We start from the raw sequence: 15316 nt of genomic DNA, 5'->3' as shown, positions 1-15316 counted from the left end.
TGCATTCCTGAGTCAATGATTGAATGGGAATTAAGTAAGTGCAGAAATAGAGAAAGAGTATTTCCACCAAGGAACATCATGTCCTAAGGTCCTGGGCCCACGTGTTAACTTTCTGTTGCTGCTATAATACTAACACCACAGACCTGGTGGCTTAAAACAACCAAATACACCGTCTTTCAGTTCTGTAGGTTGGAAGTCCAACAGAAGTCTTACGGGGCTAAATTCAATGTGCCAGCAGGCTGCCTTCCATTCTGGAGGCCAGAGGGAGAATTCATTTATTTGTTCCTTCCAGTTGTTGGCATATTTCAGTTCATTGTGGTTGTAGGTATGAGGTCCATATTTCTTGCCAGCTGTAAACTGAGAGTCCTTCACAACTTCTAGAAGTAACTACATTCTTTGGCTCTTTTGGCATGTTCCATCTCTGACCCACCCTTCTGTCTCATCTTCTTCCACTTTTAATGGGATTAGTTCCACCCTGATAATCCAAGATGGTCTCTCTATTTTAAAATCAATGGATTAACAACTTTGAATCTACAATCCTAATTTCATTTTCCCATGTAATGGAACACATTTAGAGTTTCAAAGGATTAGGGTGTGGGCATATACAGGAGGCATTATTTTGCCTGCCACAGTCCAGAGGAAACTAAAAGAAGGCCAGCATTGTTGGGGCAGAGAATGAAAAGGAATGCATGCTGTGAGATTCTGTTGGGAAGGTAGGAATGACTGGGATATGTAGTCTTCATAGTTCATTTAAGGAGCTTTGCCTTTATCCTAAACACAATGAAATGTCATTGAAGGAAAAGATTATTTAAGGGAGAAAAGTGTGTGTATGTATGTGTGTGTATGTGTGTGTGTGTGTGTGTGTGTGGAGAGTTGTAATGATATGATTCAATTTGCATGTTTTAAAGTTGACTGTATCTGCATTTTGAGGAGTAGCTTAGAAGGACAGAAGCACAGATGAGGCATCCCAGTTAGGAGGTTACACCTGCAGTGTATGAAAGAGATTATTTTAACATACAAGGGGAGTGATGGTGAAGATTTGAAGAGGTAGATGGATTTGGTGGGAGGTAAAACTGATGGGAATTGTTAAACTCAGAATGCTATGAAGTATATCGTGTACTAGATAGATGTGATAGGATGAAACTAGAGACAGGAAGACTTCTACTAGGAGGGTAATGTGCTAGTGCAGGCTTGTGTAGAGGTGCATATATATTAGTGTGGGGTGAAGGGACAATGTAATACATGGGATTTGTATGAAATATTTCTAACACGTAAATATTTGCAAGTATCTGCAAATATCTTCTAATCATCTTGATAATAAGTAAATGGCTCCCAGATATACTGAACCAGACTGTTGGTGAGAGGAGCTATAAAATTTGTATCTTGAAATAGCTCTAGAGAAGAATCTCAAGCAGTCAGACTGCAACTGATCTACAGACAAGAATTGGAACATGGCTCTTCATCATCTGTTAGAGTTACTAGAAGATAAGAAACATTCAATAAGTATGACAGTACAACACATATTCTAAAAGTAATATTAAAAAGATAAAATATAAACAAATTACAGAAATCAATCCCAAACATTTATGTTTAATATTCACTTCAGGTCTTCAAAATTAAGAATTAATATATTTTAAGATATTTACCTCTACATTCTGAAACTGCTTATATTTGAACTAGTGAAAAAACCATATGCTCTTACTTTATGGGAAGGTTCTACTTTAAAAAAACATCTGCATTTTTACCCTGTGGTTTATTCCCCTTGGCATAGTATCCAGAATACTATTCACAGAGGAAGTCGTTTCACACTAATTTGAACACCTGGAGCATAATGAGAAATATAAGTACAATTCAAAGGATTCTTTTTAGTGCCCACGAGATTGCTTTCGAAGGAAGGCTTAATTTGTACACTTGGGATGCATCCTATCAGTAAACAAATCACTTCCTGGAAGCCTGCTGTTGGTGAGGCATGAGAAAGTTTCCAAAAGGAGATTTTTAGTTTTCTTCTGTAGGGAATTTAAACAGGAGGAGGTATAGTTTGAAGACATTTCTTTCTACAATTACAGTCATCTTCCTAGCATATAAATCTGATCATATTTTTCTGTATAAAGCCCTTTCTCTCTGCTCTCATGATTCATTCTAAACAGCCAAACATGGTTCATAAAGCCTCTTATTATCAGGCCAATCCTTTTCTTCTAGCCTTATCTTTCACCATGCACCTACCCCCTTTGCCCCTGTAAGGTCCAGCAGTATGGAGTTGCTAGAGAGAGAGACTCAGAGAGAGCAGATACTCAGAAAGAATCACCTCTTACATCTAGTTCCTATGCAGACACAACTCTATTTCCTGAGTGTTCTGCAATTCTATTAGATTGTCAATATCCTTATAATCAAGTAACCTTTTATGATTAAACATCTCTAGTGCATTTCCCCCACCGCCCTCCCCACCCTGCCAATGTTAGTGCGACTATACCAAGATGTTGGCCTGGGAGGGTCTAAATAATAGCTATAGTCCTGGAATTCCATCGAGTTCAGCACCTCCTGGATTTCCATTTTTAATAAGGTACGATTTTTGCCAATTGCATTAAGGTAAACAATGATGGGTTTTGCAGACCTCTACTCTGTACTTGCAGTTTCTGCTGTCATCTAATCAAGCACGTTCAGTGAAGAGAGCTTTCCTTTTAATATGCTTAAATTTGAAATGCAGCTAATAGCAACAACTTCTTCTTTCCTCCAAGTGTTCTAGATGCTAGATGCAGCAAAACAAACTCCTTCCCTGCAAGAGACATCATGCAGGGTGAGCACAGGTCAGAAGACATGCTCAAAGCTGCTTACCCTGCTGCCCCTGCTGGACATGTGACATATCAACCAGGGACGTCACAGTTGTTCTGCAGCTTTCAAAATGCCCAGCATTCTAGGTCACAAGTAGGTGGGGTCAGTAAGACATGTGGGAAATTGTACTTTAGTTATACAAGAAATATTTTCTATAAATGGGCTGAACAGTTCTGTTACAGAGTTTATGGAGGGTAGTACGAACATTCTTGCTACAGGGGTTTTATTTTAGTTTTTAGGAACGCATTTTTCATTCTGCAGTAAATCCTTATTGAAATAATAAGCTAAAAAATCTAGGTACTGCATTTTAATTATTCAAAAATTCGATGGTTAAATTATAATTTGCACAAAATATTCATTGACATTTTACTTCTCTTATTGGAGCTATAGACATATCACAGACAACACGAAAATCAGAGGGCTTAAATCTGTTGAATAAGTGTCAATATTCACTCCAAAATTCAATGATAATTTAGAAGACTATGCTCAAAAACACTGGAAACACATTTAACTGCAAAAGCTGTTTACCCATCATTCTGAAGAACCTGACTTTTCATTTAGCACGAATGACAGTTTTTCTTTTGTACAAATATAAAGGAAGTGATAGTTTTTAATGTACTAGCACAATTAGCAGAAGAACTATCTAAACATTTGAATTATGCTTGATTTATATCAGTGTCAACAGATGTTCCAATTAGAAAATCAGTTTATCTCCAATTGTGTTCTATTTTTCTATATAATCATGGAAGCAAATAAAGCTCGTGGAAGCCCATTCCAACAGAGGTAAAACACCTGACATAATTATAAATGCTTTGGTGAATTCATTTAAAATTTCAACACTGAAGAAAAATTCATTTGTGACAAAAATCCAGATTATAGGAGAACATAATATTGTGGTTAAAAATGCCCTTAATTAAGAACCCTTTTAAGAGAAATGTATTTGGAAATTGGTTGTGGAGTCACATAATTCAGAACGCTATCAAATAAGCTATGGCACTTTATAAATCAAAATAGAAGCTATAATCTAAATTACTAATGTTTAGAGAACCTAAGACGGTGGCTAGGTGAGACAGGGCAAAAAAAACCTCCATGAAAAATACTAGATAAAAACCAGAAAGTGACCCAGAACACCAGTTCCAGTGATGCGCCAGCTGGACAAGGTCTGCTAAAAACACAGGGACTGTGCACTTGGTGAAACCAGGAGTCTACGTTCTGAAACAAGTGAGTAAGCTGGCTGAAAGTCCCTCGGCCATGCTGCGATGTGGGGAAACCAGAGGTTGGTGTTTGGAGACGGACTAGTTCTTTTTAAAAAAAAACAAAACCCAGGAGCGGCTGCAGTTACAATGGTGAGAACCACGCAGTGAAGCATGGCAGGAGTGGGCTGTGCCAACCTCTCGGTGTCTGGCATGGAGGATACACCGCTGCTGATTCCCTCAGGGCCAGGGGGGCAGAGGGGAGAGCCAAAAGGAGGAAGAAACCACACTGCTTGCAGCCAGCTCCACGGCACACTGGAGATACTCCTCCCCAGGGCTGGACCCACAGCCCAGAGCAGCACCAGGAAACCCAGTCTGATGGGGAGTGTATCCCATGGCACTGCACACATGCCACAATATTGGCCATGGACAGTGGCCTTGGGTGCACACACAGCTAGCTGTCCCAGACCTGGGAAGGTGGAGCTGTGCGAAAAGTGGGGGGGGGGAGGTGAGACGCCCCATTCAGCCATCTTTGCATCAGGCTGGGAGTGCCCCTGCATGGCCCGGTGGCCCGGGGCTTCCCTTGAGGGATGGTGCATACTTGTGATGTAGCACAGCCTTCCCTCAGCAGAGGTCCTGGAAGATCACAGCTGAGAAGAGGGGCCTGCTCAGAAATCCCAGGGACCCTATGTCAATGCCCGGGACTTGTGGGTCAGTGGTAGAGACAATCTGGGGCAAAACTGAAATGAAGGCTTAGACTCTTGCAACAGCCTTGAATCTCCAGGAACACCTGGGAGGTTTGATTATTAAAGCTCCCCTGCCTTCCTAACCACCCAGACACACGCCCCACATTCAGGGCAGACAGCACCAACAACCCACCCAAACTGGGTGCACCAATTGAACCCCACAAGAATCATTTCCCCACACACCACAAAGACAAAGTTGAGGAGAACTGACTTGAGGGGAATAGGTGACTCGCAGACACCATCTACTGGTTAGTTAGAGAAAGTGTACACCACCAAGTTGTAGATCTCAAAAATTAGATTGGTATTTTTTATAACTTGAAAGAACCCTGTCAAGCAAAGCAAATGCCAAGAGGCCAAAAACAACAGAAAATCTTAAAGCATATGATAAAACCAGACAATATGGAGAACCCAATCCCAAACACCCAAATCAAAAGATCAGAAGAGACACAGTACTTGGCACAATTAATCAAAGAACTACAATCAAAGAATGAGAGCATGACACAGGATATAAAGGACATGGAGAAGAACATGGCACAGGATATAAAGGACATGAAGAAGACCCTAGAAGAGCATAAAGAAGAAATTGCAAGAGTAAATAAAAAAATAGAAGATCTTATGGAAATAAAAGAAACTGTTGGCCAAATTAAAAAGACTCTGGATACTCATGATACAAGATTAGAGGAACTTGAACAACGACTCAGTGTCCTAGAGGACACAGAACAGAAAATGAAAGAACAAAAGAAAGAATGGAGAAAAAAATTGAAAAAATCGAAATGTATCTCAGGGATATGATAGATAAAATAAAACGTCCAAATTTAAGACTCATTGGTGTCCCAGAAGGGGAAGAGAAGGGTAAAGGTCTAGAAAGAGTATTCAAAGAAATTGTTGGGGAAAACTTCCCAAACCTTCTACACAATATAAATATACAAAGCATAAATGCCCAGCGAACTCCAAATAGAATAAATCCAAATAAACCCACTCCAAGACATATTCTGATCAGACTGTCAAATACTGAAGAGAAGGAGCAAGTTCTGAAAGCAGCAAGAGAAAAACAATTCACCACATACAAAGGAAACAACATAAGCTTAAGCAGTGACTACTCAGCGGCCACCATGGAGGTGAGAAGGCAGTTGGCATGACATATTTAAAATTCTGAGAGAGAAAAATTTCCAACCAAGAATACTTTATCCAGCAAAACTCTCCTTCAAATTTGAGGGAGAGCTTAAATTTTTCACAGACAAACAAATGCTGAGAGATTTTGCCAATTAAAGACCTGCCCTACTTCAGATACTAAAGGGAGCCCTACCAACAAAGAAACAAAGAAAGGAGAGAGAGACAGAGAGCATTTTAACAGACATACATACTACCTTACATCCCAAATCACCAGGATACACATTTTTCTCTAGTGATCATGGATCTTTCTCCAGAATAGACCATATGCTGGGACATAAAACAAGCCTCAAGAAACTTAAAAAACAAAACAAAACAAAACAATTGAATATGTTCAAAGCACATTCTCTGACCACAATGGAATATAAATAGAAGTCAATAATTTTTTATTTGTAACTCCATTATTTACTTCCTACAGGATATAAAATACATAAACTCTAATGACAAACCAGTGGTTTTGGACTCAATGTAAAATATGTAATTTTTGACAAGAACTATATAAAGGTGGGTGAATGGAGGAGTATAGGAACATAGTTTATGGGTCCTATTGAAGTTAAGTTGGTATCAAAGAAAAACAAGATTGTTATGGATTTAGGAGGTTAAATTTAAGCCCCACAGTAAAGACAAAGAAATTATCAGAGAATATGACCATAGAGATGAAAAGTAGAGTATGGGTTATGAGAAGTGGGGGAAGGGGCAATGGGGAGTTAAGAAATGAGTGTAAGGTTGCTGTTTGAGGTGAAGGGAAATTTCTAGTAATGGATGGTGGGAAGGTGATAGCATTACAACATTCTAAATGTAATTAATCCCTCTAATGGAATGCTAGGGAGGGGTTGGAATGGAAAGATTTAGGCTCTATATATGTTTCCACAATTGAAAAAAAAAAAAAGTCTAAATAGATGACAATTGAATGCCAAGGATGATCCTGGATGGGATCTGAGGATGGAGGACAGGAGGGTCGAAGGGAAACAGTTGGCAATAAGAAAAAAAAAAAAAGGAAATATAGAATGTAAGCTTTGTATCAATGTTGAATTTCTTGAACTTCTTAGCTGTGCTTAATGGGATTGCATAAAAGAATGTTCTTGTTCATGGGAATTGTATATTTGAATTATAGTGTTTGTTCAAGGATGTGTCCAGCTTGCTCTCATATGTTCAGAAGACAGAGCAATAGATGATGGATGATAGGGAGGGAGGGAGGGAAAGAAAGAAATGGCAGTGTGACAGGGTGTTAAAGGTGGATCCGGGTATCAGGGGAGGGGATTCATGGTATGCTAGAGTTCTGTGTATGGGGTTTGTATTGTTTTTGCAACTGTTCCTATAACTTTGAATTTATTTCAAAATAAAATTTAAAAAAATTACTAATGTTTTTAATTTGCAAAAAGTACAGGAAATAAAACATTTGATTATGACACTTATGTTAAAACAAAAACAGATGTTATGTAACTATAGATTTACTCTTTACTGACCATCCACCACCAGCTGTACTTTGGAACTGTTTGACCTTTGAAGAGCTACTTTGTCAATGAATCTAGTTATCCTACAATGATATTGAACTGATTTGTAAACAAATGCTCTAATTTTAGTTGCATTTGTTTCAAAAAATCAGTTGAAATATTTAAATCAAATACTCACTATAGAATCAAACAAGTCTGTGAAGTTAACAATAAATTATAACTTTTTAAAATGGGGTTTACAACATGATGCTATTGAAATGTATGCCTACAAGAGCAAAGAAGGAATTGAATAAATCAAATCATGAGGGCTCAAACATTGTTCAAAATATAATTTTTATATCCCACAAATGATTTTTGGAGTGTCTATTTGTGGGGAATTGCTTTTGCTTGAACTAATACTTCTTCATGTATAATCATGCATTTCACCCATTAAAATTATACAATTCAGTGGTTTTTCGTCTATTCACAGAGTTGTGCTATCATCATGACAATCAGTTTAAAACATTTTCATCACCCCAAAAAAGAGACACTGTGCCCTTTAGCTTTTAACCCCCCAATAATCTAATTCCCTGGGCCTATGCAATCACTAAAACTACTTTCTACGACTACATATTTGTCTATTATGCACATTTCATATAATTCGAATCATATAATATGTGGTCTTTAGTGACTAGCTTCTTTCCTCTAACATAGTGTTTCAAGATTCCTTCATGTTGCACTATGTATCAGCACTTCATTCATTTTTATGGCTGGATAATATTCTTTGGTATATCTATACCACATTTTTTATATTCATTCATCATTTGATAGACATGTGGGTTGCTTCTACCTTTAGTTATCATTAATAATGCTGCTATAAACATTCATGTACAAGTTTTTGTCTGGATATATTTTTATTTTCTTGGGTAGGTACCTGGGAGTGGAATCGCTGGGTCAAGGGGAAACTCTGTTTAAAATTTTGAGGAATTGCCATAATGTTTTCAGAAGTAGCTGTACCATTTTTATATTCCCACCAGCAATTTATGACAGTTCCAATTTCTCTACATCCTTAGCAACACTTGCTATTGTGTATCTATTTTATTATATTGTATATATTCTTTAGAGAAATGTCTGTTCAGATTGGAACCCATTTTTAAACTCGAGTTATTTTACCCTTTGTTATTAAGTTGTAAGTGCTCTTTGTATATTCTAGACACAAGTCCCTTATCATATATATGATTTGAAAATATTTTCTCTCCTTCAGTAAGTTGTCTTTTTACTTTTTTGATAGTGTCCTTGAAGCACAGTAGCTTTGTGCTTCAAGAAAGTCCAGTTTATATTTTCTTTTTGGTGATTGTACTTCTGGTGTCATATCTAAGAAAGAATTAGCAAATCCAATATCATGAAGACTTACACCTATGTTGTCTTCTAATATTGTTGTAGTTTTAACTCTTTTATTTAGGTCTTATATTCATTTTTGCATATGTCATGAGGTAGTGGTCTAACTTCATTCTTGTACATATGGATTCTAGTTGTATTAGCACCATTTGTAGAAAATACTATCCTTTTTCAATTGAATTGTCTTGGAACTCTTGTCTAAAAGCATTTGGCCAAAAATGTGAGGGTTTAATCTTGATTCTTAATTCCATTCCATTTATCAATCTGTCTATTCTTACTCCAGTACCAGGCTGTTTTGATTATTCTTGCGTTGTAGTGAATTTTGAAATTGGGAAGTACGAATCCTCCACCTTTATTTTGTGTAACCAATATTCTTTTTTTTCACTTTATTTATCAAACAAAAATTCTTATTTCCTTAAGCCTGAATTTCAAAATCAAGTGTCAAGAGGACTGTGTACTCTCAGAGGCTGGAAGGGAGATTCTGTTCCTTACCACTGCCAGCTTCTGGTGGCTGTACATAGACCTTGGCTTCTTACTACAATCTCTGCTTTTGTCTTCACATGTCTTTATTCTCCTCTCTGTGTGTCTCTCTTCTGTGTTTCTCTCATAGGAAAAACTGATGTTGAATTTAGGATTCATCTAGAAAATCCAGGATGATCTAATTTTGATATCCTTAATTACATTTGGAAAGACCCTTTCCCCAAAGGAGGTCACATTCACAAGTTCCAGAAATTAGGGTATGAACATATCATTTGTTCCAGAAATTAGCATAGGAACATATCATTTGGGGAGCCACCATTCAACCCAGTATGGGGAGTAATGCCATCTAACCAACATTATTATTAACCCTTCTGATCCAAGAATATGTAATGTATTTCCATTCACTCATATATTCTTTAATTTCTTTCAGTAATGCTTTATAGTTGTCAGAGTGTAAGTTTTGTACTTCTGTTAAAATTTTTGCTTAGTATTTTATTCATTTTGAGCCTGCTGTAAATGGAATTGCTTTCTTAATTTAATTTTTTGATTGTTCATTGAAATTGTGTAGAAATGAACTTGGACTTTTGGATATTAATCTTACATATTGCAACCTTGTTGAACTTTCTTATTAGTTCTAATAGTTTTTGGTAAGTTTCTTAGTTTTTCTACATACAAGGTCTTGCCATCTTTGAATAAATAGTTTAGTTCTTCCTTTCCAATCTGGCAGCCTTTATTTTATATTCTTGCCTAATTGCCCTGACTAGATCCTCCAGTAAACATTGAATAGACATGGTGAGAGAAGATAGATAACTTTGTTTTGTTCTTGATCTTGTCAATTTTATCTTTCCAAATAACCAACTTCTGATTTTGTTGATTTTCTCTATTGGATTTTCTATTCTCTACTACATTATTTTCCACTCTAATGTTTATTACTTCCTTCTACTTGCTTGATTTAGGTTTATTTTACTGTTCTTTTTCTAGTGTTTCAAAGTAGAAGTTTAGGTTAATGATTTGAGATCATTCTTCTTTTTAAATATAGGCATATATAACTATTAATTTCCCTCTAAGCTCTGTTTATGCTTTATCACATAGGTGTAGGTATGCTGTGATTTTCATTCACCTCAAAGTAGTTTTTATTATTTCTTGTTATTTTCTTTGATCCATTGATAATTTAGGAATGTGTTGTTTAATTTCCACATATTGTTCACTAAGTCTTTTTTCTTCACTATCAGTCCACTGATGGTCTCTAGTAAATTTTTTTTCATTTTAGTACATTCAACTACAGAATTTCCATTTGATTCTTTTTTTGTTTCTAATTTCTATGTCTTTATTGATACTGTCCTAAGCACTGCTTCTGTTAGTTATGTGAACATATTTATAATGGCTACTTTGAAATATTTGTCTGTTAAATCCAGCATCTGGTCCCTATCAAGGACAGTATCTGTTCTCTTTTCTTTCTTCTTATGTGGGTCATCCTTTCCTTTTCTTTGCACATCTTATAATTTTTTTTTCTCATTGTCGGAAACCGGACATTTTAGATAATATATTGTCACAAATCTAGAAACTCTTTTCAAACCTGTAAGATGGTCCCCAGTGATCCCCATTTCCTGGTATTAATAGCCTTGGATCATTCTCTGCCCTTCAGTGTGAGTTTTACTTATTGACTAAGTTCAGATGAATGGATATCATTAAAGCTTAGGCAATGGGATATCCCTTCCAAGATTGGGTTACAAAAGGACTGTGGCTTCTGTCCTTTTATCTCTTGCTCTCTCACCCATCTCTGTCTCTATCATCTCTATATCTCTGTCTCTCTCAGAGCCCTCACTCTGGAGGAAGAAAGCAACCAAGAGAGTAATCCTATGGAGGAGCCCATGCAGCAAGAACTAAAGTTGCTGGCTGACAGTAATCAAGGACCAATGACTGTAGCCCCTTGTTGACCCTTTAATAGAAGTTTTATGAGAGGCCTGAAATAGTCACCTGGGTAAGGTGTATACCTTGATTCCAGAAACACAGAAACTGAGAAAATAAATATTTGCTGTTTTATGTGACATAATTTTGGGGTAATGTCTAATGCAGCAATTGGTAACTAACATGTGATTTCAAGAAAGTTCATCTATCTTTTGCAAGTTTTTATATAGAGACACTAGGAGGGAGTCTGGAAGGGAATGCTAGGCCTGAAACTGACAATAGCCATTTTTCTTGCTGTTTAGAAAAAGCCTATCTGCAAATGAAATAAGCATGTAGAAAAAATGAGAGCTCAAAAATGGTAATTAGACAGAACCCATTTGCTCACAAACCGTGAGGACTGGCAAGTCTGAATTCTGTAGGGCAGTCTGCAAGTAGGAAACTCTGATGAAGGTTTTGATAAACTCCCCAGGAGAAGCTGGATGGCTGAAATAGAGAAAGGTTTTTCTTTCTGACTGCAGAAATCATCAGTTTTTCCTTTAAGGCCTTCAACTTATTGAATGAGACATCTCTCATTGCCAAAGGCAGTCTCATTTGTTGATTGTCCATGTAATCAGCCATCAATGCAATCGACTGACAAATGATTTAAATTCATGAAATACCATCACAGTAACAATGAGGCCACTGCTTGCTTGACCAAATGACTGGAAACCATGAGATAGCTAATGTAGTATAGGAACTTAATCATCACAACATCCAAAAGAAAGATGCTTATATTTGTACTTTTTTTTTTCAGGGAAATAATTATTCTTCTATATGGAATTCTCAACCTTTTTCACTAGAAACTTAAAGTCATTGTAACCTTGAAGTCACTAATGCGTATCAGATACAGATATTCTTTAATTTGGGGGATATGTGCTATGTATATCACTATTAAATTTCCTTTCCAATGTATAGAACATCAATATAATTAGGGATGTTTTTCACCAGACATCTCTCTGAAGGGCATTCAAAAACCCTAGCTAGTCAGGAATATATATGAGTACATTACAAATGAAGCTAGGATATTTTGCTTTTATACAAGCCTTATTAAAAATGAATACTCATTTAAGAGCTCGGTAAATACAACATTTTCCCTGAAATAAAATAAACATGTTTTACTGCATGTGATAAGGACATAGAAGCAATAAATACATCATTTCATTTCATATTTAATATTTTAAATGTTAAATATGTGTGCAATCTTAACAGTGGTAGAAAGCAATACAGCTCAATGATTCCCCAAATAGAAAATCTTGCTACAGACAGTCTGTGCAAACAGGCATGTGGCTAAAATGTCATGAAACCTACTCATCCTCACAAAAACATGTCCCAGTGGGAAATGGAAAAATAAAAAGGACAAGTAGGGAATCTGACCATTTTTAATCCCCCAAATCTTCATGGTTTCCCTCATTCCTACATCCATTCAAAATAATAATGTAACCTAACAAACATAACTGCTACAGCCAAGGACACAGTTTCTCCTTTACCCCCAACATAGTTGGAGGGCTTTCTTCCCTGAAGGAGCAGCACTTCAATGTTTCTCATCCTGACCCACCTCCCTGTTGCTGAGGCTAAGTCCTGGGTGAGTGCAGTTAAATGATGAGGGCTACCTTCTTCCCAACTACAACTCATGGAATGGAAGTTCTACTGTGGCTGTGGCATGCTGGTACCCCAAAAGCCCTTGCCCTGACTTGTTAGATTGGTGGATCCATGCCAAGAGAGTCAAGCCAAGAGAACCTCAACTGCTGCCTACCCCCTACCAAGAGCATAGGTGTCAATCAGAGAAGCTTTCTATTGACCTCACCCCCAGTTCCAGAGCAATGGCTCAGTGATTTTGCTGGGGGGAGAAGCAGGCCTAAAAAAAAATAGCTCCTAATCACTTCCCAAAGGAACTGATTTCATTTTCACAGAAACATGGAGAAATTTAAGCCTAGGTACTCTTCAGAACAGTGGAGGCTGTAGTAAAAAGCTATTGGGAGGACATCTGGGTATCTAATGAAGATACAGCCTAGACTGCTGGTCAGCTACCTTGCAGAAGAAAACTAGGGAATAAGAAAGCTGGGTGAAGCCCTCCTGGAGTTAGAACACATATCAAACCCTGAGCTCAAAATTATTCCTTAATGAAATAAAACTTCAGTGGCTGAGAGATTTCAAATGAAGTCAAGGGGTCACTCTGGTGGACATTCTTGCACACTATATAGATAACATTTTTTAGGTTTTAATATATTGGAATAGCTAGAAGTAAATATCTGAAACTACCAAACTCCAACCCAGTAACCTTGATTCTTGAAGACAATTGTATAACAATGTAGCTTACAAGGGGTGACAGTGCAATTGTGAAAACCCTGTGGATTGCACTCCCTTTATCCAGTGTATGGAGGGATGAGTAGAAAAATGGGGACAAAACCTGAATGGGGAATGGGGTGGGATGGGGGGGGTGATTTGGGTGTTCTTTTTTTTTTTTTTATTAAATTCAGTTTTATTGAAATACATTCACTCACCATACAATCATCCATGGTATACAATCAACTGTCCACAGTATGATAACATAGTTATGCGTTCATCACCACAATCTATCTCTGAACATTTTCCTTACATCAGAAAGAACAAGAACAAGAATAAAAAATAAAAGTGAAAAAAAAGAACACCCAAAGCAACCCATCCCCCCCCTTATTATTCATTTACTTTTCTGTCCCCATTTTTCTACTCATCTGCCCATATGCTGGATAAAGGGACTGTGAGCCACAAGGTTTTCTACAATCACACAGTCACACCATATAAGCTATATGGTTATACTCTCATCTTCAAGAAGCAAGGCTTGCAAGGTTATACCCTCATCTTCAAGAAACAAGGGTTGCAATTCAACAATTTCAAGTATTTCCTTCTAGCTATTTTAATAAACTAAGAACTAAAAAGGGATATCTATATGATGCATAAGAGAAACCTCCAGAATGACCTCTTGACTCCATTTGAAATCTCTCAGCCACTGAAACTTTACTTTGTTTCATTTCTCTTCCCCCTTTTGGTCATGAAGGCTTTCTCAATCCCATAATGCCAGGTCCAGACTCATCCCTGGGAGTCAGGTCCCACGTTGCCAGGGAGATTTATGCCCCAGGAGTCATGTCACATGTAGTGGGGAGGGTAGCAAGTTCATCTGCCAAGTTGGCTTAGAGAGAGAGGCCACATCTGAGTAACAAAAGAGGTTTTCTGGGGGTGAATCTGAGGCACAATTATAAGTAGGCTTAGCCTCTCCTTTGCAGTAACAGTCTTCATAAGGGCAAGCCCCAAGATCAAGGACTCAGCCTAGTAAATTGGTAGTCCCCTGTTTTTGCAAAAATTTAACGAATTCTCAGGTGGGTAAATCTATTATTTCCACATTTTTCTCCAGTCCCTCAAGGGGACTTTCCAAATACTTTTTTATCCTCTGCCCAAATTACACTGGGATGTACTGGGGCTTCACACCAACTTGTACAAACAAAACAGATCTCACTCCCTATTCAAGGCTCCATGTAATTATGGTGTTTGAATAAATGTCCACACAAGTTAAATTATATAGCATCCAACAGAAAATATTTTCCACCAAATAAATATCTCTATCTTTTGTCTCACACAGAAGTTGAATTTTAAAGATGGTTCTTTGTAAAGATCAATAAAATTGGCAAACCTTTAGCTAGACTGACAAAGAAAATAAGAGAGATTAAAAAATCTGACTAAAATCAGAAATGAAAGGGTGAACATTACTGTCAACTTCAAAGAAATAAAATGGATTATAAAGGGATACTATGAACAACTCTGCATCAACAAATTAGATAACGTATATGAAACGGACAAACTCCTAGAAACATTCAAACAATCTACACTGACTTAAGAAGAAACAGAAGACCTCAACAGACCAACAACAAGAAAAGAGACTGAGTCAGTCATCAAAAAACCTCCCAACAAAGAAAAGCCCAGGACCAGAAGGCATCTCTGGTGAATTTTACCAAACATTCCAACAAGATTAACACCAATCCTGCTCAAAGTCTTCCAAAAAACTGAAGATGATGGAATACTTCCCAAATCACTCTGGGTCTATCATCACCCTAATAACAAAGCCAGATAAATACATCACAAGAAAAAA

Source organism: Choloepus didactylus, chromosome 9, assembly GCF_015220235.1.
Source record: "Choloepus didactylus isolate mChoDid1 chromosome 9, mChoDid1.pri, whole genome shotgun sequence".
Taxonomy (NCBI): Eukaryota; Metazoa; Chordata; class Mammalia; order Pilosa; family Megalonychidae; genus Choloepus; species Choloepus didactylus.
The sequence above is the reverse complement of the archived record's forward strand: the minus strand, read 5'-3'. Positions refer to the sequence as shown.